At 43.8% G+C, this 26,931-nt stretch overlaps 1 protein-coding gene across 10 annotated transcripts in view; it reads left to right on the top strand.

Annotated features, from left to right (window-relative positions):
* SEMA5B (semaphorin 5B) overlaps positions 1-26,931 on the top strand; it is a 576,167-nt gene that overhangs the window by 220,581 nt on the left and 328,655 nt on the right. For 2 of the 10 annotated variants that reach the window (XM_053256907.1, XM_053256895.1), the window contains one exon: positions 25,088-25,218. The exons of the other annotated variants lie outside the window; for them this stretch is intronic. The gene's annotated coding sequence lies outside the window, so the exon portion shown is untranslated. The remainder of the gene's footprint in view (positions 1-25,087; positions 25,219-26,931) is intronic. 10 annotated transcript variants of the gene reach the window in all.

Genomic DNA, 26,931 nt, shown 5'->3' with positions numbered 1-26,931 from the left:
TCTCTGGAGGGCTCTTGTTATATTGTTAATGGAAGATACTTTTCATTGTCAAGGAATGATTCTAGTACAAACCATAACACTGATCACCCAGGATAGAGCTTATTGCTTAGGTACAGTGCAATATATTGCGCATTGTAGAGGCTGACACTCCTGACCTTGGCATCACCGCCCTGTAGAGTATTAATTTTTGGCTAATAGTGTTAATAAGGATGTTTCTGATTTACTGAAAATAGGAATATTACTGGCTGCTAACTTAAAGACAACTTGATCCAGCCTTTCTTTTAACCAAGGTGAAGAGGGCATGTTACTGATGGTCTTGGAAAATGCATTTCATTGCTATATGTTTTAAGTGATTACGAGGGGCTAGGTCCTCTGTTGTTTCGCCAAAATAGAATACTAGGATAGGTGGTGTCATTGTCATATCAGTCAGACTCAGTGTTCCCTCTAACAGAGATTCCCAGATGTTGTTGATTACAACTCCCATAACCCTCAAGCAAAACCATTGCAGCTGGGAATTCTGGGAGTTGTAGTCAACAGCATCTGGGAAGCCCTGTTGGAGGGAGCACTGGTCAGACTGCTATAATGTTCCTAACTTGTGTATTATTGATACATCATTTACATGGAGCAAACTTGGAGGCTCTTTTATTTCTGGCCAAGATCATCTTCATTATACTGGGTGAGCTCCAGTAAGTCTCATCTCAGAGTGCTGTCATTTTGTTTATTGTTATAAGTTAAACTATGCAGATCATAGAATTATAACCTGAGACTTTTTTGTTCATGGCATCAAGTCCATCATTTCTGCTTGGACTGCCAAACAGTCTTCAGAAAGATGTCTTGTCCTGATGTAGAATTTCCAGTGTTGGAAACTATATCAAATCCCATGGGGAATTGGTTTTCAGTTGCTGAAATATTTCACGTTGTTTCTAAATCCAGACTTCCCATTTTTCAGCTCCTAGTTAATGATCTTGTGTGCACACAAAGGACTGAAACTTGGAGTTGCATCTACAGTGTTGCTGGTGCTCATGTTATTCTGTAATAAGAAAGCCCATGTGGGCATTTTTTGCAGCCTGGGGATGTGATCATGTGGCCATCTCTGGAAAGTAGAGCTCAGCTTCTCTGGATTTTGTTTAACTTGGAGATATGTATCTAAATTATTGCACCACTATAAATTACTTCTATTCCACCATAATTGTATTATTAGATGGTGATTGTACTTTTATCTAACTATGCTAGACGAGAGAGAGAGAGAGAGAGAGAGAGAGAGAGAGAGAGAGAGAGAGAGAGAGAGAGAGAGAATTAATGCACTCACATGTCTAGTATTCCAAATAAACGTCCGTCTCCCCCTCCCCCTCTCTCTCTACACACACACACACACACACACACACACGAACTGTTTATATATAGTAAGTGTTCTAGCATCATCACCATCTAATAATTCAATTATGTTAATACACATAATTTAAAACTTGTAATTTATAGTGGTGCATTAATAAAATGAAAGCTTGGAGCCCTCTATCCCGATGTATATCTGAGGGCATTTTTCAAGATCTGTTAATTCTGTTGCCAACCATCTTCTACTTTTCAGTCTAATTATGGTTGTAATATCCCAAATTCTGAGGAATTTATTTTCTAATGTTGGTGTTATCCAGGCGTTTACAGTTGCCTTCTTGACAGATTGGATTAACAGTCCAATAATTCTTAAACAGCACTGTAGCAAGGTTGGAGGGGGCCCTGGAACAAGATTTGAAGATGGTCTCCCCATGTCTTCATGTAGTACCTACGTATTGGGATGCAGCTGCACACTTGGCCCCAGTTTGGCACTGTTCTGTGGCTGAGCTGACATGGCTGGATGAGATCACTGTGCCAGCTCAGTGAGGCAGGGCTGACCTGATGCCAGCAAGAATAGGTGGCCCTTTTTAAAGCAGGCCTGTTCTCATTGGCATCAGGGTAGCTCTGCTCTCCATGCCAGTGTGCTAGTCAGACAGTGCGGCTGTAGAGCAGCCAGCACGATTTGGGACTGAGCACCTAATAGGGGACACATCAGGAGGCCTCCGGACTCTCATGGCCCTTGAATACTTGCCCTCCTTCTCTATGATAACTACACCGCTGCTCATGAACTTTTTATTTTTTGATGACTTGATGTTGCTCTTATGGCTGAATCAGCTGAATGGGATTCTGATTTTGGATACTTTGAAATTCTGTGTTAAGTTGTAGCTACATGATATATACATGATTTTTTAAAAATCCTGCCCCTTAATGTCAGCATCCTATCTGAAAAACAGAAAACATCAGCTGCAGACCTTATATCAACAATTATTTTGGACACAGTGGAACGTAGAACCTAATAAAATCTGCAGCAGTGACAAATGTTAGCTGCAAATGAAAATGTAATCCTATTGTTTACTTATTCAACAATTCAGGCCTGTCTTGATGCATTACAATTACATAAGCAAATATTTAGGTTAACTGTTTGTACAAAACATCTGCAAGAGCAGTGGAAAATATCTCCAAGGAAGGTTGTGGAATCACTTTCTTTGCCAGGGAAATTGGAAGTTTGTAAGTAGCCAGATGAAAGGCTCTGGCAGACATTGCTTAAAACAGTGTTTTCCAAAATTGCAAGAGGGAACTATCCTAAGTGCATGAGAAGGAAGGTTCCTTCAGACACATACTCTCTTGAAGGCCTTTGTTATGAACCAGAGTGGTTCTTAGACACACTAAGGGACCTTTGCCTATCGATGCGTGAGGAGACTCAATGAACCAGAGCAGAGATGTCTCTGTAATTTTTACTTAAGAAATAGATTCAAAGGGTTACAGCAAAACGGTGACCTGGCAAACAAGGAAATCTACTGCCCAGCTTACAAACCAAATGCTTCTAAGGGAGAGGAAAGGGAAAGCGGGGAAGAGGGGGAGTTGTTTTACCAAGGAGCAGGAAAGCACTGGTGGGTGAGAGTACAGCTTTCCTGACAAGTAGAATTGCTGGGGAGCAAAGAAGTGGAGGGCTGTGCTGCATTGGAGAGGGGGAGATGCATCTCTCTGGGATAGGTATCAGCCTTCTGGTCTGGGCCCTAAGTTGTTATACTCTACTCAGCCTTTGCTGTCAGCCGTCTCATGTCCTTCATTGGGGTGCAATTATAATAATTATTATTTTACACAGTCAGATAGGTGTTATTGACTGGTTTGTTTTATCCAGACATCGAGTCCTTCCCAAGGACCTGGGATGGCTGAATTTTATTGTCAATTGTTATAGATATCGTCGCAGAATATAGGCTTGTCCCAGTAAAGTTGCTTTTTTATATTGGCTGATGGTGATTTCTGTGGCCCCTATGGTGTTGAGGTGATCTTCAAGTTGTTTTGGAATTGCACCCAGGGCGCCAATTACCACTGGGATTATTTTGGTCTTCTTCTGCCACAGCCTTTCAATTTCAATTTGTAGATCTTTGTATTTTGTGATGTTTTCTATTTCTTTTCCTTCTATTCTGCTATCCCTGGTATTGCTATGTCGATTATTTTGACTTGTTTTCAGTGTATCATCCCTGCTATCTTGTCATGCCTTTGTTTGTAGTCAGTCTGTACAATCTTTTTACAACAGCTGATTAGGTGGTCCACTGTTTCATCTGCTTCTTTACAAAAGCGGCACTTGCTGTTTGTGGATTTTTCGACTTTTGCTCTTATTGCATTTGTTCTTAGTGCCTGTTCTTGTGCAGCCAATATTAGACCCTCTGTTTCTTTCTTCAAATTGCCATTCTTAAGCCATTGCCAGGTCTTGGTGCTGTTTGGTTTTCCATTTATATTGTGCAAATATTGACCATGCAGGGGCTTATTTTTCCATTTTTCTGCTCGGTTCTTGACTTGTTCTTTCTTGTAGGCCTGCTTTGTTTCATTGGTGTTGAATAGTTTCTCGTTCTTGACCATTTGAAGTGCATCTTCTTCAGGCCTCTTTTCTCCTCCTCTACTGTTTGATGGACTTGCAGCATTCCTCTTCCACTTGAACTGTGAGGGAGGTATAGCCTATCGACATCACTGCGGGGGTGCAGAGCATGATTGATGGTCATGATTTTCCTGTTCTTACGATCTAGCGTCTCTAGCTCTGCCTGGGTCCAGTCTATTATTCGTGCAGTGTATCTGATAACAGGTATAGCCCAGGTGTTTATGGCTTGTATGGTGTTCCCGCCATTGAGTTTGGACTTGAGGATTTTTCTAACTCTCCTGATGTATTCACTTCCAATTTTTCTTTTAACTTCAGTGTCTGCGATGTTATTAGCCTGGAGAATGCCCAAGTATTTGTAATGTTCTTTCTCTTCCAGGTTCTTGATGTTGCTTCCATTGGGCAGTTCTATTCCTTCTGTTTTTGTTATTTTTCCTCTGTTCATTATTAATGCAGCACACTTGTCTAGTCCAAACTCCATTGCTATATCGCTACTGAATATACGGATGGTGTTTAGCTGTGATTCGATTTCTGACTGGGACTTTCCATACAACTTCAGATCGTCCATGTACAGCAGATGGCTGATTTTACTTGATGTTTGAGATGTTTGGTATCCGAGGCCTGTTTTGTTTAGTATTTGTGAAAGCGGGGTCATGGCGATTACAAACAACAGAAAGGATAGTGAGTCCCCTTGGAAAATGCCTTTTCTAATGCTAACCTGTCCAAGTGTCTCAACATTGATTGTTAACTGTATACTCCACATGCTCATTGCTTTTTAAAATAAATATCTGAATGTTTTTGCTGACACCAGTTGTTTCTAAACATTTTAGTATCCATGTGTGAGGCAATGAATCGAAGGCTTTCTTATAGTCAATCCATGCAACACTTAGATTGTTTTTTCTTTTCTTGCAATTTTCTAAAATCATTTTGTCAATCAGCAGCTGGTCTTTTGTGGTGTTTGGGCAATTTCCTTTCTGTTCAACTGGAAGCTGTTTGTTAGTTAATAAGTGTTGCATAACTTCATCTGCTATTATTCCAGTTAATAATTTAAACATGGTTGGCAGACAGGTTATCGGTCTATAATTACTTGGAACTGCACCTTTTGCTGGGTCTTTCATGAGGAGATGAGTTTTCCCAGTTGTTAGCCATTGTTCAATATCACCTCCTTGCAAAATGTGATTGAACTGTTTTGATAGTTGTTTATGAAGACTTGTTGGGTGTTTAAGCCAAAAGCCATACAGTTCATCGTCGCCTGGAGCAGTCAAATTTTTAATTTTCTTTGGTCTTTCACTTATTAATTCTGGCGTTATGATTAGATCTTGCATTTGTTGGGTACATTTTTTGACCTCTTTCATCCAGCCTGCTTTTTTATTATAATCTATTGGATTGTCCCATAATTTCCCCCAGAATTGCACTGTTTCTTCTTTATTTGGTGTTTCTAGGTTTCTTGCAGTTTCTCCTTCTGTGCTTTGGTAGAAACGTCTCTGATTCGACTGGAATTGGAGATTCTGCCTTCATATCTGCTAATAAAGAAGATTAGCAGATATGAAGCCAGAATCACACAACACAGGCAGAATCTCCAATTCCAGTCGAATCAAATAACCACTGCTGTTATTTGCTGCTTTATTATTTCCAGGACTTCTCTAATTTTCCTTGAATCTAGGTGGTATTTTTGGATCAGATACTGTTTGGTGTTTTCATTCTTCAGCTTCTTGTCTTTCATATCTTTCAATTTACTAGCATCTGATCTAAGCCTGGAGATTTTATTTTCTAATCTAATCTTCCATTTAGGTGATGTACTAGTTTCTTTTTTTACAGGTCCATTGATATTATATCCGAGCTCTTGTGTTGTTATTGTTGCTGCACTGTACATTAGTTGGTTTGTTTCTTGCAAATAATTGGTGGTTATTTATGCAAGTGCAGCGTTTACATCTTTTAATACCTGAGCAAGTTGTTTTTTGGCAACTGTTTTTAGAGCTGGAAGTCGAACCCTGGTGGTTGGTTCATGTGCTCAGTTATTTCTTGCTTTAGTTCTTGTTGCTTTTCTGTTAAACGGCATTCGGGTTTTTGAGGTGAAGGCAACGGGTAGGTTGCCTGGTTTTGATTTTGAAACAGTTCAGCAACAATGGCATCCTCTATTTCCAACACCTCCTCCATCTGCGCCTGAGCAACTGCTTCAGTTGTTGGTAATTCTTCTTTCATATCTCGAGCCTGTGTTGCTCTTTGCAGTTCTTCCAGCTCAACTCCTGTGAATACTTTATTTCTTATTATGAATCTTCTCTGGTCTGCTAGCCTTTGTTCTGTTATTTCCGTATCTGGATGCTTCTCTTTCCAAATTTGGTACATTCTTTTAAAATAACCTCTTCTTGTTGGACTAGACTTGTAATAGCAGATTATTATTTCCTTGTTGGCATTTTTCGTATATTTTTTTCGGTTAAGCGATGTTTCTTCCAGTAACATTGCTGTCTCCAGCTCTGGTTGCTCAACTGAAGATCCTGAGTCCTGTTGCCCACTTGCCACCAGATGTCCAGGGACTTCAGCACCTGGCGTGGTCCTTGTTGACCTGGGCGATGACCGATCCGGTATAGATTTATTAAAGTTATGTCTCACCATATTGTTGATGGGAGAGGCACTCTTTGTCTGGCTCCTCTGGTGAGACCTGCCCAGTATGGTTGGACCTCTGGCATAGCTCTCACCTTCCTCAGAGCAAGCAAGCCCCACAACAACGTCAAGGTAGTGCCTCACTTACTCACTTACTTACTTACTTACTTATTTATTTATTTCTATACCGCCCTTCCAAAAATAGCTCAGGGCAGTTTACATAGAGAAATAATAAATAAGTAAGATGGCTCCCTGTCCCCAAAGGGCTCACATTCTAAAACGAAACATAAGATAGACACCAGCAACAGTCACTGGAAGTACTGTGCTGGGGGTGGATATGGCCAGTTACTCTCCCTCTGCTAAATAAAGAGAATCACTACAGTTAAAGGTTCCTCTTTGACCAGTTAGCAGGGGAAGATCAAGCCATCTTTGGGGTCCTTGTCTCAGGGGATGTTGTTCAGTTCTCACCCTGGCACCACAGTTGGTTCAGCTTTATAGTTCTTATCTCCTGTACCCATAGTCTGGGATAGGAAGTTGCTTGGTGTTCTGCTGTACATCTTGCCTTCATCCCCGTCTTCAGCTTTGATTGATGAGCTGTCAAACCTACACCATTCTTCTCCTGGCATCTGGGCCATTCCTTCAGAGGAGGGGAATGAAAGGAGGGTAGGGGATATAGGGTCCACTGTTTCCTCTAAATTGCACATTTGCTCATGCACACACCAACCTCTAGGCCCCCATGCAGCAGTTTTTGGCAGGCGCGCAGTCTCTGCTGCGCCCGCAACTACCACCCAACTGCCTGGCACCCTGTTTCCCCACCTCCCCGGCCAGGAAGTATTGCTGAAAAAATTGCATTCCCGCTCTCCATGGCTGGGTTGCCGCCACACTGCCACCCCCTACTCCCTCCCCAGCACCACGACCGGGCCTCTTCCTCCTCCAGTTCTGGCTGCAGATCTCACGAGATCTGTGATGGAGCAGCTGGAGGAGGATGGGGGGCAGTAGCAGTGGCTCCCCCCACCCCAGCGGCTCTCTCCCGGCAGCCCAGACAGAGACTGGAAATGGGGGCCTGGTGGGGAGGGAGGAGGCAGCGACCTTTTTGGCAACTCCCCCCGGCAGGGGGGAGACAGGTAAAAAAAATTGCATGGCACAATAATTATTAACTGGTATGTGTCTGTGTGTTTGAGAGAGAGAGAGTGTTATGTGTGCACACTGCCTCATTGCTGCTGCCCAGAACAAAATGCTTTCTGCTCACTAATTATAAAAATTAGAGGGAACAGTGGTAGGGCCATAGCTGGGTTATTTGCCCCAGCACAGAAGCCAAGCCCAGATACCCATATGTGCGGAATATATAAAATACATGATCTCTCTAATTCTGTCTCAAGCTATGGTCCTAATACACGGGTGCAGCTAGCAGGGGGTTGGGGTTCAGCTAATCCATTTATTTATTTATTTATTTCATTTATATCCCGCTCTTCCTCCAAGGAGCCCAGAGCGGTGTACTACATACATAGGTTTTCCCTCACAACAACCCTGTGAAGTAGGTTAGGCTGAGAGAGAAGTGACTGGCCCAGAGTCACCCAGCAAGTCTCATGGCTGAATGGGGATTTGAACTCGGCTCTCCCTAGTCCTCGTCCAGCACTCGAACCACTACACCACGCTGGCCCTCATCTAGCTTCTATAACATATGTAAGCAGCAAATCAGAAAGATTTTATAGATTGAGCAGCATAGCTCAGTTAATAACATCCTCAGCAGGCATCTATAATGCAAAGCAGACAGAATTTCTGGGAATAATTTGGGTGTCCGTCACATCTTCTGGACAGAAGTAGTCAAATGTTGGAAATGTCCATGGTCCCTCTGTTCCTTCTCCTGAATGGCACCATTTTTTGTACCTACTCATTGCAGTTCTTTCCTTTCCCTCCCTCTTCCTCCTCCTCACACTGATCTCTTCTCTGCCTGTTAGCCCATTACAGACTATCTTGCCATCTTTCTAAAGACATTGCTTCTATTTGAGGTACCCAGTCAATAGCATCAATAATAAAAAGGTTGGGTGTCTTGAGTTTAGGTTGCAAAACTGCTGTCTTGTGTTTTGATTCAGTAGTTCTTAGATGCAGGGGTGTAGATTCCCCTCCTCTGCTTTTGAGGAGCACTTTCTTCATTTTCTGGAACTCCCCCCAACCAAACTTAATAACACATAACCTTCCCCACAAAAGTGCCTTTCCTCCCCACCCTTATCCTAAAAAAAGGGGGGGGATATTAAATATATATTTTTTAAAAATAGTTACTCCTCAGACTTTCCCTCTCTCTGCACCCTGGATGTATGCAAGGATCTTGCTGGCAGAACAGATTGGCACTTCACCAATCTCATTTGTCGAGAAAAGGCAGTGCCTGAAATCGGTGTCTCTACCATTCCTCTAACTGGTGGTCAAAGCTGACAGTGCCATCCATCTGGCATATAGTACTGGAGCTCCACCCACATATGACCAGGTGTTGTGTGCATTTCTATAAGCCCCACAACAATCTTTTGTTTGTGGGAGCCAAACATGAAGTGGATCCAGAAGTGGATCACCCACCTTGTATCAAGACATTGGTGTGGAACTTTCCTGTTCTGTTCTTAGTAGTGGAAAGCTGATATCAAAATGATCTGAAATAATAAGTTAAGCAAATTATTCCTCTCTCAAAACCTGCATGCAACGTAGTTCAGTCCTCACCAACAATCGGCAACATAAATGAATGTATGCCCATAACAGAGGCATGTTTTGTTGTTGTTGAATAACTAGCTGACCCACACAGAGCATCTGTGCGCTCTTCTGGGATGGCTGTTCCCCCTCCCTCCCTCCCTCCTGCCCCACTCTCTTCCCCCGCCACTGCCTTGACCTCTCTGCCGCCACAGGCCCTCCTTACTGGGCGGTGGGCAGCTGAAAAGGGCCCTGCCGCCACCGTTGCTCCTCCTGGGCGGTGAACAGGGAAGTCCCGCCGCCCATTTCCCTCTTGCCCCGGCCTCCAACGGGCACCTCCTGTTTCCCACTCACCCCCTTTCCCGCTGCCACCTCCAGCAGCCAGGCCAGGCTTTGCCGCTGCCGCCACCTCCTCCCCCTTACCCGGGACGGCCTGACCACCGCGACGACCAATCTTCTTGGCTGCGCCTCAGTCTATCAGGCGCCTCCGCCGCCCAGCCAATCAGCTAGGCACCGAGACACACATTCTAAAGGCGCACCCAGGAGAATTAAATATATAGATACTGTTTGCTTGGCAGAAGGGAAAAAAAGTAGATTTCATCTTAAGAAAAAGGTGCATTGCTAGCTTCTTATACACCATAGTAGCTGTTTTATCATGTTGCTAGCATTAAGGTAGTGCTGAAATAGCATTTCCCTTGCAGGTACAATATCTGCACCTGGTACTCTTATTTATGTTGCAGGCGGGGGTTGTACTTACTTGCAGGCATGTTTTGAGAGAAGACTACTTACATACCTTTTTATTTCAGATAGCACAGATATCATCTTTCTGCTTCTAATCAGACAAACATCTGTATAAGAATAACAAGGAGCAATTGAGTCTGGAGTCCCCTTAGCCCAATTCAGCTGTTTTTCTCAATATGTTTTCTATTACTGTGGAAGTTTTATGTTCTCTAATAATTTTTCATCTCTGAGTACATGCAGAAATGTGACATTGGACCAAACAATTCCAGAGATAATTTAAAGTCCTTGAATTGCCCTGGGTATCTGGAATGGTATATTGCAAAGGAAGCTGTACTGCAAGTTAAAAGATACATATTGGACACGATGCATTGCTTAAGAGAATGCAAACTGTCATTTAAACATTCCAGGCTGATTGATCATCCAGGAGTCCTCAGATGGGAAATACGAAATAGCAGGATTTTTTACTTGCTTGCTTGAGAAAGGGTAAAAGAAGGCATAGAGGATAATTAGTGTGCTACATGGATTTTTGACTTGTGATTTTACCTCTTTCCATTCAAGAATAGAAAAGTATTATGGTCAACTATCCATTTTCTTTTGAAGTATTGAAGATGGGGTGGTTTGATCACAAAACACTTTTACATAACATTGATTTATTGTTTATTTTTCTGTGTAAACCACTTTAAGCATTTTTGTTGAAAGGCAGTATATAAATATTTATTGCTGTACATGTTAATGGAACTGCTCTGGAGTGTTGGTTACACACTCCTAACTATCTTTTGGGCAAAGGTGGGGAATCAGCAAATCTAGAGGGAGTAGTTCATTACAGGGTTCAATTTGTGCTAAACTTTGGTCTGGAAATAAATGACAGAGATTGGGATAAAGTGCAATCCAATTTATTAAGGGTAATCGGGGTACAGGAATGCATAAAGATTGATTAATCAAGATAAGCAGTACAATGTTAACTAGTAAGACTAATAAGGCTAGGGTTTATTAAGACTAATAAGAAGAGGTGTTTTAGCTTGGGGTCTGAATTAAAATCAATTCAAGGCTAGCCAGAGAAAAGGTCTTTGAGAACAGCTTAGACTTTAAAGAGAGCAAGGAGGGACTGGGCGGTGGGCAAGAGAGTTTGGAACATAGGCTGGTTAGTATACCTAAATCCTTCCAGTGGGGCATCTGTCACCCTTGATGCTCAGTGGGTGCTGAGGGACCTTTCCATGAGAACAAGCAGGTGAAAAGGAAAGTATGCCACTCGTGAGCCAGGAAGCCAGAAAAAGTCCAAAGGTGGTCTGATCTTACGGGACCAGTTAATGTACCTGAAGCAGCCAAGTGTGGTGCACAGGTTGGACCTGGAGACTGGAAGTGGAACGAGCACCAGGGCCAAGGCACAGGCTGATGGAATGGCCGATGCCAAGACACAAGTACACGCAAGTGCTGGTTCCAGGGAAGAAGCACACTGCTTGATGGGGTTTGGGATACAAATAGGCAGAAACATGCCCTTGGGCCATACACAGACCACACCTCTTTCCTGATGAGGGTGACATCCGTGGTGAACAAAAGAATACATGTTGTATTGTTCAGTCTTGGGTGGGTGTGCTCTAGATACACAATGAATGTAATGGTTAAATTGTATGGGCTAGAGTGAATGAGCGGACTTAAAATTCATTAGGTGTGAGATAATACTTTCTTTAGAATCTGAACCTGATCCTGCCAACCTTACGTCAGCCCACTAGTGTTGGTGATTGCAGGGTGAGAGTGAGATAGCTTAAACTGTGTCCAGGGCAGTTGGAGGGAAGTCACGCTCCTTGAGTTCCAACCAAGATGGAGTCTGCAAGCCTGCAGATCCAAAATACATATCCCTGTTTTAGAAGGCTGTTCTCTTAACATGTAGTTTTCTCAAGGGATAGAGGAAAGGAGAGATTTCCCAGAGAGTTCTTCTGTACCTGCTTCAGACTGCCATTAGCAGAGATGATTAAAGAAAGAAAGATTGGAAAATTCATGGAGGATTGTTGTATCAACTGGTATGACAGCTAAGTGAAACCGTTTATGTACAGAAAGAGCACATCTCTGAAAATGGGACAAATGGAATGGCAGTCACTTTTGTGCCCTGCTGATGAACTTACAGAAGCATCCATCTTTCTGTTCACTGATGGAACAGAATGCTGGATTAGCAAGACTTTGGTTTGAGTCAGCAAGGTTATTATGGTTGTTGCTACTGTTGTTTAATTGGTTGTTTTCCATTTTTAAAAACTGCTTTAATGTTTGGTTTAAATTCTGATTTTGATGTAAACTGCCATGAGACATTGGCATAAGTCAGCGAGGTCATTCTCATGACCAGTAGAGTGGGTGGAACAGTGAGGAAGGCTGAAGAAGCCCGCCTTCCCCACAGACAATTGCCAAGGACTGTCTGGGCATGTGCATTGCATGCTCAGACTGTCCACTGCTGCCCCAGGGAGTGCAGAGGGGCAGGGACATGTCATCCTGCTCCCCAGAAATCCCACAATGCACAGCGCAAGGTGGGTGCCTGTCAGTGTGTCAGCACCAGTTGAAAGCAGCCAGTGCTGACACACAGTCAAGTAAACAGGGCTAAGGGAGTGCTTGCTCTCTAACTTTTTTTCATCTGTGTGCGGAGTAAGTTTTGTTCTGGGCGGTAGTATCAAGGCAGTACACACACACACACACACACACACACACACACACACACACACACACATTCAGAGTGGGACCTGCCTGATTCGTTTTGAGTGGGATCTAAAATTAACTGAGCGGACATCAAGAAACGTGTGTGTGTGTCCACATGTCTTAGAGGGAACACTGCACCCAATGTGGGTTTGCCATCGAGGTGCCGCTGGGAGTTGGTTGGCTCCTGCAGATTCTCATGGGAATCAAAGCCTGGGCTTAGCTGCCCTAGCTCAGTCTTGGCTGCTTGTGAGAACAGCCTTGGTATATAAATGTAAATAATAGAAGGCATGTTTATGTTTATGTTTGCAACTATAAGAAGGATTTGCAAGGAGTTAGATTGCCTTTGTGCTCCTTTGCTTGTGTGTGTTTATGCCAGCATGAAAGTGTATTTGTTGGTGAGACATTTTCTTGTTCTCCTGGAAGATGTAATAGTACTGCTTGTCTTATTTCTGTAACAGAGGCTAACCACATGTTCTTTTTCAGAAAGTCATGCTGGCAATGCACAAAAAGAATATTCTGGTCTCTCTGAATCACGCATAGCTATCCACAGTATAATGTGTAGGTACAAGGCAAAGGAACTACACTTCTGACCAACTTTGATAATTGCCAAGGATCCATTATGGGACGTCCAGCTTACAGTATTAGATTGGATCAGTTTCAGTTTGTGACTCCTGAGGATGTGGACAAGCTGCTTGGAGTAATGAAACCTACCACCTGTTACCTGGAGCCTTGCCCAGCATCGCTGCTTTCACTTGTAGGGAGATTATTGGAGGCGGTCTAGTTGGCATCATTAATGTGTCAGTGAGGGAGGGCAGGATGCCTCCTTGTCTGGAGGAGGCAATGGCTAGACCACTTCTTAAGAAGCTTGCCCTGGATCCCTTGGTGATGAATAATTATAGCCTGGTCTCCAGTCTCCTGTGGTTGAGCAAGGTGATCAAGAGGCTGGTGGCTAATGAGCTCCAGATGGTTTTGGAGGAAACTGATTATGGCTTTAGCGTTGGCTGTGGGGTTGAGACAGCTTTGGTTGGCCTGACAGATGACCTGTTCCATGGAATCGACAGAGGAAGTGTGACCCTTCTTTTGGATCTTTCAGCAGCTTTTGATACTATCGACTATGGCATAGTCCTTCCCAGTGTGGGGGAAGTGCTGGGAAGGACTGCATTTCCCAGCACTGGCTGCGCACCTTCTAACCTATTATTAGGTTTCCCAGGGTTTCAAAACACTTTAACAGCTCTCCCCAAGGTAAGAACTGGGAGTTGCAGTCTCACTGCAATGGTGCATATGATTCGGTTTTGAAGCTGAATCTTTGCACACTTTAGTGTCCGTTTTGTTTCTCTTGTGTTTTTGGTGTTGCAGGATGCATTATTCTGTAAAATGTGCCAATGTGTTAGAAATGCTTTGTGCATGGGATAACCATGCCTTTGTTCAGCAGTGTGTTGGACCAGATAGCCTTTAGGTTTCTTCAGCCACTTCACTTAGCATCATTGTTAAAGTGCACTGCAACATTTTTGTAGATATAGTTTATTTATTTTATTTTTACCATCTCTGAACATTTCTTTGTTGTCTTGGTTTATTCGCTTTCCTTCTCCTTTTATATCTTTGTAAAACTTAATAGATTTGGAAAGTTGAGACTGTGGTTTGTTTTGGTGCCTGAGTATCTTTTTATAGTAGCTAATGTTGAGCCAAAATCAAATCAAAACAAAACACCGCACTTGCCATGTTTCTGTTCTGTTCTGGCACCTCAGAAGAGAAATGGTGGGGTGCAGAGTGTGAAAATTCCACCCAGAGAAAGCCTTGGTGTCTGACCAGCTCTCTTCTCACAGCTGTCCAACTGCACACGCATTCCTGGGCCATTACCTCACTGCTGTCCCTCTTCAGACAAGTGTGGAGCAGGCTGTGGAGCCAACCAACTGCAAAGCCTTTCGTCGGTTTCCCTTTGAGCTGATGTGAGGCAAAGTCCTTTAAACTAGAAATCCAATTCTCAATCTATCCCCTCAGTTATTTTTTACATCTTGGATAAAAGGGGAAAGTCTTTTAAAGTGGAAATGAAGGGAATCATCATAGTGCTGCTGGAAAAGAGAAATCCACTTCTCCAAGCTGTTCTCTCCCCTTTTGCAGAAAATATTAAAAAGCTTCCCTGCGAGGCAATGAATAGATGTGTTCATCTTATTCCTTCTACTTGCATACATCTTCCTTAGTGTGTATATATACAGACACCAGTTATTTACATTGGTCAATACTGCCAAAAGTTTTATGTGGCTATTTGTGATCTCAAAATACAATTAGTAAAAACATAAAAGCATGCTTGTAGGAATTGGAGGGTGAGACTTAATTTTACGTGCAGATCTTAATCTAATTTTAATTGCAACAATTTTTTCTTTGTAAAAGGGACTGTTGCTTTTCCAACCTGCATACAAAGCATTTTCCCATATTTTCTTCCATGTCTACAGAGAATAAATTTCAAGCCTGTACTCAGTGTTTGTGCCACATTTACAAACATTTTAATAGCTCCCTCCTTTTAAATCTACAGCTTGGCATGGTAGACTTCCAGTTCCATGGAGAGAAAGCATCAATTTATTTATTACTTTTTAACCATCAATGTGGCTTGGATTCCAAGCCATTGCATTGATATTCCAAGACTGAGGTGCTTTCTAATGCCATCTAACTAGCTCCAAAGGCTAATGGAGTACTAGATATGGATGGGTAGAGGTCTCTGGATAAAGAATTACACAGAAGCTTTACAAAACCTATTCTAGGCCTCCAAATTCTGGTCCAAATAAGATGTTACAGCTGCACGTCACTTTTCTCGAACTTCTTTTGTTGGTGGTTGTCTCGCAAACAACCTTGCAGTATGTGGGATGGGGGAAGAAGGGGCTGCTTAACCCTTTTCCCTTTGGCTGTTCTTCTACTCAACTGCCTGTAATGTTGCCTAGTTTCAGTCTTTGTTCAGGCATTTGTTAAATACCATAGAGGTAACTACTAAAGACTGCCCATTATTATGCAGAACCTCTCCAGCAGATAGCAGTGTCCTTTCCTGTGGTTACAAGATAGTCCAAAGCAACCCATTCTGTTACAAGTTTTCAAGAGAAAGCAGTTGCCATTGTTGGCAAATATCCCAACCAATGACTAAAGGATCGTGGCTACTGGCCAGGGACTGTCAAAACTCTTTTTTTCTGACAGTCCCAGACTTTATCTTTTTTTTCCTTTTTCTTTTTCTTCTTCTTTTTTACAGTCCCAGAGGAAACTACTACTAAGTTCAGAGGGGGTGAGAATTCAAGTATAGTTTGAATTTTTGAGTACTTTGTGAGTCTGCACAATGCCCTGAAGTGCTATACAGAAATCTTATACATCAGCCCCTAAAGCTTCTATCTATCTATCTATCTATCTATCTATCTATCTATCTATCTATCTATCTATCTAACATATTTCTATACCGCCCAAAACACAAGTTCTCTGGGAGGTTTAGTACTACCTGTAGTACTATCCTGATCTCCTGCATACTTTCACCCATAAATGGCAGTCATTATTTCTTGTCTTGAGTACAACATTTCTGGGATTGCTAGAAGATACTGTAGAAAATGTACAATCACAGATGTTCTGACTGACATACTCTGATTCAGAGGTGTAGCTAGGGGAGAGGGGGCCCATGTTCGCCCCTCTCCGTGGTGGCCCCTTGGAGTGAGGGAGATAATGAAGAAAATAGGAAGAGGTGGAACGTGGTGTGGGCAGGAGCTGGGGGCCCAGGTTCTTTGAACCCATCCGCTCAATTATAGCTACATCCCTGCTCTGTTTTAAATAAACTTTCAGTTTTCCATAGAGCTAGTATTTTGTATGGCTGGACTGCTTCCATTTTGAAAAGGTAGAGTAGTGCCCCAAACCTAAACATTTGAATTGATGTGTCTGTCTGAGGTACCAAGAGCAGTGTCTGTAAAATGCTGGCAACATAAATGTTGTGATGGTACAGTTGTCACGATGACCCATTCTAAGTATTTTTAGTTCTGGCAATCATTGGAATTGAGCTAGTTGGAAAACCTCTGCTTCAGTGCTGAGAAACCATCTGGTTTAGCCACCTAGGAAGCAGCTTCTGATTGTAAGTTAGGCCCACCTGAAGTGAGAGGTGAGTTGACCAGATGGCTGGTGAAGCAGCCATTTCCCTGCTTTTAAGTGAGTAGAACGTATGGCCTGTTCTGAAAGATGTGGGAGGGAGATCTTCCTTTTCAGGTCCACCAAATATAATTGCCAAAACAAAATTAATGTTAACCTTTTAGCAGTGTTGCTGAGGCCGAGACTGTCCTGGGGTTATGAAAAAGGGTGGCATTTTTCTCTATATATAATTCTCTAAGGTGTACCCATGGCTAATCCCATGCGTGGCAGCTCTCGTGAGAGTTTGCAAGCAGAAGCACTGTGGTGATTGGGCAGTGGAGATTCCATATGCAGATAGGGAGGAGGAGCCTGCAATAGTTAAGTTCAGTTGGAATGCAACTGTTACTGTTTGGAAGATGTTTGTAGAGGAGAGGAATATATATATATATAGAGGGGGGGGAATAGTGGGCAGTCTGCAAAGAGAGGGGTCATGAGGGAGGAAAGAGTCCCTTCAGGAGAAGGAGGCTGCCATTGTGTGAATTAGATGAGGAAACAAGATGAACAAGATCTGTTAACTCAGGATGGGAGGGAGGGTGAGAAAGAGAGAGAGGGGGGGGGAAAGAAGAGAGGGGAAGAAAGACAGGGGAAGAGCGAGTCAAGGAGAGATAAAGAGAGAGAAAGAATGGAGGATAAGAGAGAAAGAAGGGTGAGGGACGGGCCTAAGCCTGTCAGTGGCCTGAGGGGAATGAGCGGCCATGGCAGCACCTATTGGCAGCAAGGAAGGGCCCAGTCTACCACTGCTGCTGTTTGGGGCTGCCGAGGCCATTGGTGGAGGGAGGCCTGAGGGGAACGAACAGCTATGATGGTGGCCCCAGCGAGGAAGGGCCTGGTCAGTAGCAGGGCTTGGGTGAGGGTGGGGAGGTCTTTGGGAATAGGAGGCTGCAGCTTGGCCAATAGGCGTCAGCAACGCTGCAGCCATGACCAAGTGGGGTAAGGGGGATGGAGTAAAGGGATGGAGGAGTGACCAAGAGGGTGAGGGGGATGGTAGCAATGGGATGGAGGAGGAGTGCAGCTGAGATGAGGGTGGAGAGATCTCTGAGGTTTGGGGAGCTGTGGCAGGGAGTGAGGGGAGCAATCAAGTACTAGCATGCAGATGCTCTGTGAGGGTTAAGCTAGTATATATGATATTGATATATGGTGGTATGTGACAAGCTCTACCCTCACCCCACCAACAGATGCTCCAAGGCATATCTGTTTCCCTTGGCAAAAATAGATATGTAAGAAAATGTACCTACTGCTACAGGAGGTTCATGACTTAAAACACTCTGAGTTAGCACTTAAGACATTTGTTTAATTGCCACCTTGTTTCAGTTTTACAACTGCTACCGCATCTGAGACTGATTTGCCCATCCATGATGCACACCCTGCTGCTGCTTTGGCTCCTCCTCCAGGCTCAGCTGCTGTGTTGTGATGGCAAGAGGGAGAGAGCCTGCCTCATTCCCAGCCCAGACACTACTTCCTGCCCATCCTCCTTCCTTCCCTGCCTAACTGTTGACCAGGAAGAAGAAGGGGAGGAGGATATGGAGGAGGAGGAGATGGAGGAGGAGGTGTGCTACCCAGTTACCTCCCCTCCTTTCACAGAAAAGTGAGAAAGCCAGGAAGGGAGTGGGTGGCAAGGGTGAATAACCTCTGATTCTTCCCCATCAACTTCTCTGCTGTATGTCTGTGACTAACACATCACATGCTTTGACAGTAGCGGGGGCGGGTGGGGGGGAGGGCACTGAGCCTGGGTTCAGGAACCATTATTTCCTATGAGGAAATCAGTTCCAATTTAAGACATTTGACTGAAGACAGTTTTCAGGAATCAGTTGTGTTGAAAGTCTGATGGCTTCCTGAAGCTGTAAAGAAGCAGCATGACTGTCAGCGAGGTGCCAAAAATGTATGCACTTGTGCAGCCTATAATCATGCAGGCTTTCTGTATTACTGGCTGGCACGTTCGCTAGCTTGCTCTTAGGGAAACTGTCACATTTGCTGCAGCCTTCACGAGAAAGGCTATGCAAGTAATTGGCAGAAGAAGCAGGAGCATGTGCTTGGGGCAAAGCGAGCTAATGGGAGACCATTTAAGGGGGAGAGTGGAGGGGAACTGTGAATAAAATGCAGAAGCTCAGATCAGAAAAGGCTCTTCAAAGTCCCCTAGCGATTTGGAGTTAACAATGGCCCTCAAAACCTGAAGTGTTAGTAGCTTTTGAAACTGCGTTATAATTGCAAAATAATATTGATGATACTGTATGTGTATACCTCTAAAGCAGAAAGCACATGCAACTCTGAATTTTTGACCTGATTCATAAAAAAATTAACACTCTGTGCCCTTCTTAGTAGCAGCTTAGGCACTAATTGTGCACTTTATTATCAATCTGTTCTTTGTCCAGTCTTTGATTGCTGGATGAAAAGTGAGTACCTTTGTTTCTGAACATCTTCCATGCACAAAACTTCAACACCAAGGAGACCAATATATCATTTGCTTGCTTCCTTGTGAAGACAGTACTAATACAATGCACTGTTGTTTTGTGTGCTCTTCAGCATGAGACCAGGACCAACAATGTATATTATCTATATATATATTTCTCCTGGGTGTGCCCAGGAAAAATGCGTCCCGGCAGCCCAGCTGATTGGCTGGGCTGTGGGGATGCCTGATTGGTCCTGGCACACCCAGGAGAATTGCCTGGCTGGGCGGCTGCGGAGGCAAGGTGGTGGGCCCGGCCACGGCGGTGGCGGGCCAGGCAGCGGCGGGCCCGGCGGCGGAGGCAAGGTGGTGGTGGGCCCGGCGGCGGAGGCAAGGTGGCGGCGGGCCCGGCGGCAGAGGCAAGGCGGCGGCGGGGGGCCAGCTAGAGGCACAGATGCTCTGTGCCCGGGCCCACTAGTTTAATATAATTCTATTAACAAAATTCATAGTCCATAAGCTCCTGAGAGCTATGACTGTCAGGACAGAGTACATATAACTTTAATTAGAGAGGACACCAAGCCAGGCTCCTGATATAAACAATTCTACATTGTTCAGATATAAATTTATGCTTGGTCCACCTATTTTTTCCATTCCCATCTTGGTACTATAAAAAAAGAAAAAAAAGGGCGGGGGGAGCTGTTTTGATATGTTTTGCAACTTCCTGTAGGTTTGTCAGGATTTTTTATTCACGTGCTCTAGGGACAGAAAGGATTTTAGAACACATGTATCTTTTCCTCTGAAGCAGAAGAAACTGCAGAGCACTGATTGGCTGAGCACCAGTGACGTAATGAAGCACTCCCCACTTCTGTTCAAATCAATTTTCAGCATGAAAACAAAACATCAGGCTTGAAGAACGAGGTTTCTATAGAATTGTTTAAATGTGTTGTATGGATAGTGCTTATATAATCATATAAGCAGCACTCTAAACTACTTTCTGCCCCACAAGTGGATAGTGCACCAGAAGCATGGGGCTAAAAGTGCCAAATCAGTGAGGGAAGCCCTTCCTTATGAGGTAAGGCTACAACATTTAGGGCTTTTTAGTTTAGAAAAAAGGTGACTAAGGGGAGACATGATAGAGATCTATAAAATTATGTATGGTGTGGAGAGAGTGAATAGAAGGAGTTTTCTCTCCCTCTTTCACAACACTGGAACCAAGGGTCATCCCATGAAACTGATTGCTAGGAAATTTAGGTCTGGCAAAAGTAGAGATCTGCATGAATCAGATTTTGAGATTTGACTTGAGTGTGAATTGAATTGCTAAATCTTCAGATTGATTAGTCAAAACAGCAGCCATTGCCAGCTGTTTCAACAAATCATCTTGAATCAATTTGAGTTATTTGGCCATAGGAAACAATGGGGCACTTTAAACATCCCATTGTCCCCCATGGGTAGGCCCTAGGGACACCAAAGTGGGTTGGGTGGTATGGCATGATAGGTGCTACTTACCAACCAACCCACAAAAGAAATGGGCAAGCGAGTGACTTAAAAATGTTTTAACCTTTCCCCAAAACTCCCATAGGATCCTATGGGGGTTTGGGGAAAAGGATAACAATATTTTTTAAATCTCCTGCTTGCCCATTTCTTTTGTGGGTTGGTTGGTAGGTAGCACCTATCATGCCATACCACCCAACCCACTTTGGTGTCCCTAGGGCCTACCCATGGGGGACAATGGGATGTTTCAAGTGCCCCATTGTTCCCTATGGCCAAAACAAACTGCACTCACAGAGTACACATGAGAAGTTTTGCATTGCAGTTTGCAGTGCATTTTGCATCTTTGCCTTGCAAAACACTGCACCACAGGACATTTTTTTCAAACACAGTCCAAAAACAGGTGCATATCTTTTATTTATTTATTTATTTTTACATTTCTATACCGCCTTTCGTTAAAAGAAAACCCCAAGGGAAAATAGTGCCTAGGACAAGCACTTAAATTGCGCCCTTGTCCAAACAGGGATGATGGGACTTGTAGTCGTCAATATCTGGAAATTCCTATTAAGAGGAACACTGTACCATCTAGACTAGAACACTGTACCATCTAGAGATGGTTGTTGATCAAAACCTGAAAACATGAGCCATCTCTGTTAAAGGCTTAGAAAAACAGTCAGGAGTTATGTGAAGATTCCCTATAGGAATCCAGGCTCCCTATATGAGACCAGTAAGTCCCACTGAAGCAAGGAAGATAGGTGGGGAGAAATAGAGAAAAGAGCAAGAATTAGCACCATTCCCCAGGAGAAAAAGAGGTGGTGTGGTGGGGAGAATGAAGAATCTGCCTCTTATTGGTAAAATTTTAAGATAGATGAGACATGCTGGGGCTCAAGGAGCTCCTGAAGTTACGCCTTAGTCTGTCCTAAAAGTCATTCTCCCTGCTCCCCAATGTGGAAGTAGGGCTGGTTGTGGTCTCTCACTGTACTGAGATTAAAAAAACTCTCTGCAGGTGCTCAGAAGCAGGGTCATACTTAGTGGGGTGTGGGGCTGGGTAGCAAATCACCATGTGCAGGGCCTCCTTAACATTTCATATCATTACAGAATCATACTGACTGATGACATACAGTGTAAATAATGTGAGTGAGGTTTTTGGATATGTCCAACCAGCTTGGACATATAATGCATTTCTAAAGAAATAGAAATAAAACACATGCTTCACAGTTCTCACTCAGACCTTCTGGGTTGCAAAACAACTTGAACATAAGTGCATGTATAGGGCTTTTAAAACTGTTTTTTAAAAAGGCATCAAATTTTCAAATCTGTTTCATGTTAAATATTCAGACTTTTCAGTCTCCCCCCCACCCCCAATCAAAGCACTATAGCAAGCAGATCCCTATATATCGGGGGGGGGGATATGCTGCTACCTCCATTAAGCAGGCAAAGGCTGGTCTGTGCTGCTGGACAGAGAGAACTGCAGTGGGTAAGAGCAGCAGCCGGCACTCGAGTTCAGGCTTCAGGGAGGCCTGCTGCACGGAGGCCTCTCTGGAAACCCCACCCACTCACCGATCAGCTGAGAGGCAGGGAGAGAAGGAGCTGCTGTGTCGCTGTTTGCAGGCTGCTAGGCCGGAGGACAAGGCAAGCAGGAGAGAAGAAGGCGGACAGGGCAAGTGGCTGAGGGGCCTTGGGGCTGGGTAGCTGGGCAATGGGGTGGGGGTGGCAGGCACTGGCGTGCCCCCCCCCCGTGGCACCTAGGGCACGTGCCCTGGCTGCCACAGTTACGCCACTGTCCAAAAATGGCCAAAAAAGAATCACTTGCCCAGAATCCATTGCCAGCCACAGTGCCTGCACTGCAGTAATATCACTGGCACAAGTTGCTCTCTAACACACGATCCTTATTTCAGCATTGCAACAGTTGCCACAGCTGCACGCTTAGCAGCAAGCATAGCCATACACGTAACTAGAACGTCTTCAGTCACATTTTGACCGAGTACATGTCGCAATGCAGATTACAGAGCAGACCAGAGCAGTGAGTGAAGCACAAGGCCAGACATGGGGTTCATCTCACAGGTATCACCAAGAAAATATCACACACACACACACACACACTGCCACTCTGTCCATTTCTTATCATAACACCATCTCACAAACAGACCAGACAGACCAAACCGCAAGGAAGGAAGGCACCCAAGTTCTGCCTTGTAAAACCAGCATTGTAAAACCAGATAATTAATAATATAGCAGCAACAGCACAGCATGTTATGTTAAGTGCTGAGAAAAGAAAACCACAAAATCAAACCTTCCTAGATTGCTTCCTTCCTCCTCTCCTGATGTATCCTCTTCAAGGGCACACTAAGGGCTCTTTTTGCCTTCCCTCCCCAGGCCCTTTGAAAACATGTTGAAATTCCCTCCTTTTTTTGTTCCCGCTCCCTCCTCTCTCCCCCCAGCCAATGGGGGCACAGTTGTCCATGAAAATATTTGTATGATAACAAGCCAACCAAGAAGCAAGGAGATCTCAAGCCAATCAGAAGCCAGTGCCAGGAAACCAATCAGCAAGGCGGAGAAGCCCGACAGAATGGCACTTGAATAACTCAAATCTATTTGAGCTTGAATCGGGTCTTTTCTATTCAAATTCAAATCAGGCCCTTTATTTTAAGGACATTTCATTTCAAGTTCAAATCACTTGAAATGGCCGATTTGAGCTCAAATCAATTCAAACTTGAATCTATCTGCACATCTGTAGACAAAAGGAAGTACTTTTTCACACAGCACATCATTAATCTATGCAATTATCTGCCATGGGATGTGGTGCTAGCCACCAGCTTGGATGGCTTTAAAAGGGGCTTGGGCAAATTCATGGAGGACAGGTCTACCAATGGTTGCTACTAGTTTTGATGACTATAGACTACCTGCAGGCTCAGAGGAAGAATGCCTCTGAATACTAGTTGCAGGGCAGCAACAAGAAGAGAGAGGGCATGCCTTCTCCTCTTGCCTGTGGGCTTCCCAAAGGCATTAGGTGGACCACTGTGCTGAACTAGATGGGCCTTGGGTGTGATCCAGCAGGGCTCTTCATATATTCTTATGTAAGGCAGTGTTTGCTTTGGAGACAAATATGAGTGTCATTTGAAGAGCAAAGTTTTGTTCACCCCACAGAGGCAAAACACTTGTGCGCATCCTTGAAGGACTCTCAGCCTCTTCCTTCAGTACACCATTTAGAATTCCTATTGCAACTGCAGCAGCTACGCATAAGGACCCCTTGTGTGACACAAGGGGTCTGTCTGTCTCTCTTTCACACACTAAGAATTGTCTGTTATGAACCTAATTTTTACCTGAGTGTTTGTTCATCACAAAGTTGCCCCACATTTACTGCTTTTACATGAAATCTACCTCAGGAGATTGAGTGTGGGGCCATTTACCAGGTTACACTTTCATTATGTGCTAAAAAGACTAGAGTTGTTGAGGGACTCTGCTTGCTTGCTTTCATACCACTAACCTCAAACAAGTGTTTGTTCTGTGCTTGTAGACCAGGTTAGAAATGATATTTGATCAAAGAAGCTTCAAAACTAGACACACAGAGAAAAGATTTAAATACTACTCCCTGTAATGCTTTATCCTTTTTTAAAAAGTACAGTAATAAAAGAAGAATTTATGATTCAAATAAAGATTTCATATTATTAAACTAGGCTTTAGAGGCTGTTAATAAATGAGAGGTTTTTAATAAATGATGAATGTAGATTATAATATGATGCAAAATAGAGAGAATCTTTATTAAACTTGATACATTCAGCATCCACTCACCTGTTTTTATGCTGTTTCAGTGGCTGGAGGGGGAAATAATGTGCTGATGAAATAAAGTTTAGGTTTGGCACCTCGTAGGCATGGATGACATGGCTCCAGTTTTAATTAATGATACAGTCGAACCGAGGAAGTGATGGTGGTAAGGAGAATAATTTCATTGGCTAAGATTGATGCCTAGACCAGACACAGTGTTCTGCACAGCCCACAGCCTGCCGTGCATCTGAATTACACCTGAGTGAACTTTTGGTGAGCACAGCAATGATCCTCCTTCTTTCCAGTGACAGTCGCTCAAGCTGCTTTGGAGAAAATAGCTCTATTTCCTGCATTGCCTAGGTCCCACCTTCACAATATAATAGCGGATGAGAGCTTTTCAGAGGCTTGATTACTTTATGATAAAGCCACTGTTAGCCATATTGTTTGATGGATTGCCTGTTTTAATGCCAGCACTATACATAGTGCTCTATTTATTTTATTTTATTTTTATTTTAGCACATTTGTGTATACAGCCCAAAACTGGCATCTCTGGCCGGTTTACAACAAAACAAAACTGTATGGGGGAAATGCAAGCCACTCCTTTGGAGAGTGTAAATTTTGATGGGAGAGAGAATCAAGGGTAAAGAGGGAAAACTGATGATCGATATCTATCTATATATTTCTCTTAGGTGTACCTGTCACTAATCCTATGCGTGGCAGCTCTTGCGAGAGTTCATGAGCAAGCTGCCAGCTGGGGAAGAAGAAAGCAGCAGAGGCGGAAAACAAAACGGTGGCAGGAAGGCAGGAGAAAACAATGGTGGTGAGGGCAGGTGGGGAAAAATGACGGGTGGGGTGGGCAGGTGGAGAAAACGGTGGTTGCGGCGGGTGGGGGAAGAAGACAGCGGCGGCAGCGGGCAGGCAAGAAGGTGGGCGGGAGGGCGGGGGAAGAAATTTTCATTGCGGTGGGTGGGTGGGCAGGCAAGGGGAACTAGAGGTGCAGATGCTCTGGGCCCAGCCCAATTAGTAGATGTTTATTTCTTATATCTTCCTGTGATCCCTGGTCAAATTGATTTTTCAGGATTTTTGTTATGCTTCAAAAACCAACTGAAAATATACTTGATCATCCCACCTTCAAACCCCTGAAAAGTTGTTGTCTGCATTCAGCTTGTTAGGCCTCAGCCAGAGCATGCTCAAGGTTGCTGGATGCCAAGGCAAGGATGTGGTCCGAAACAGGCAAGGTTGAGCCTGGGGAAGGCAGATCAGGGTCCAGAGGCCTATAGTCAGGGGCATATTCAGAGTAAGAATGAAGTCCAAGTTCCAAAGGAAATAGCAGGGCGAGAGCAAAAGACCATGAGTCTTTTGCTGCTGTTCCCTGTGATAAATTGTTCAAATTGATGAGCAAGTTCTGAGGCCTGGGCTTATGGGTAGAAGGGGGTGTTGACCATCACTGAAGCCTAGGAGCTTATTTCTCTGCAACACTAGAGTGTTGGGTTTGTAGAGCAGATGAAGCTTTGATGGTATAGGGGGTAAGTGCCAGACTCTGCACATCAGGGGCCCTAGTTTGAGACGTGCACATCCTCAAGCACTGCACACAAAGCCACCATCCTGTATTGGTGTACACTCTTGTATAATGTATGCAAAGAAGAGCACTTTAGAATTTGGGGTCGATCTTGTCCAACCTAACCTCTACTGCAATTGCCAGCAGGGATACGATGAGTAGGAAAGGGTGAAAGGAGGTAGAGGGCCTTAGAGATTATAGTCATCAGAGATCATAGGCCACCTAGTGAAAACCATTTGCCTAGACAAGATTCTTACAATGAGCTGTATTATTAAGCCTCTAGGGGAAAAACATTAAGAAGCTAACAAGACAAAGGTCAAATTAAGTTTGAATTTCTGTTAACTTGCTGTGCTTGTAGTTTTTGGTCATTCTCACTGACCTGGACAAAAGCAGGGGGGACAGAATGACATTCACATCTTTTCGTTGGAGGAATAATGTGTACTTTGTTGTTATGCTGCAACAAGAAAACTTCAGGGACAGCATAAGCTGAAAGCACTAGAAAAATAAAGTGGGTACCTAGTGTGTGAGGGTGGGGTGGGGTGGGGAATTGCCCTACCATCTCTCTGATTTAAAACTAAGACATAGCATAGTAATTTATTTTGCTGCTCTTTATTATACCTGATTGATGACTGCAGGCGCTCATTAGAGAGTGGACTGAAGAAAATATAATGCACTTCACTGTTTTATGTACGTGCAGCTCAGTCCTTTAACTAGCTTGCTAGCCCTACCTCATTTCTCTGACTTATTGGCACCATGGGCTTTATGTTTGGAGGATTTACTCTGCCAGATGTTAAAGAGAGCTTCTGAGTTATGGATTTGTAGAAGTTAGAGCTACAACGGACTGGTACTGAATTTAGCTTTCACCATTGTCATTGGAATCCACTACAGACGTTTCTGATGTCAGATTCTCATATATACTGTGTTTGATTTCCCATTCAAAATACTGAGATCGATTTGTAGAAGCATTCAAACATT

The sequence above is a fragment of the Hemicordylus capensis genome, chromosome 1 (genome assembly GCF_027244095.1).
Source record: "Hemicordylus capensis ecotype Gifberg chromosome 1, rHemCap1.1.pri, whole genome shotgun sequence".
NCBI lineage: Eukaryota > Metazoa > Chordata > Lepidosauria > Squamata > Cordylidae > Hemicordylus > Hemicordylus capensis.
Note: the sequence above shows the minus strand (reverse complement) of the source record. Positions and strands in the feature narration are given on the sequence as shown.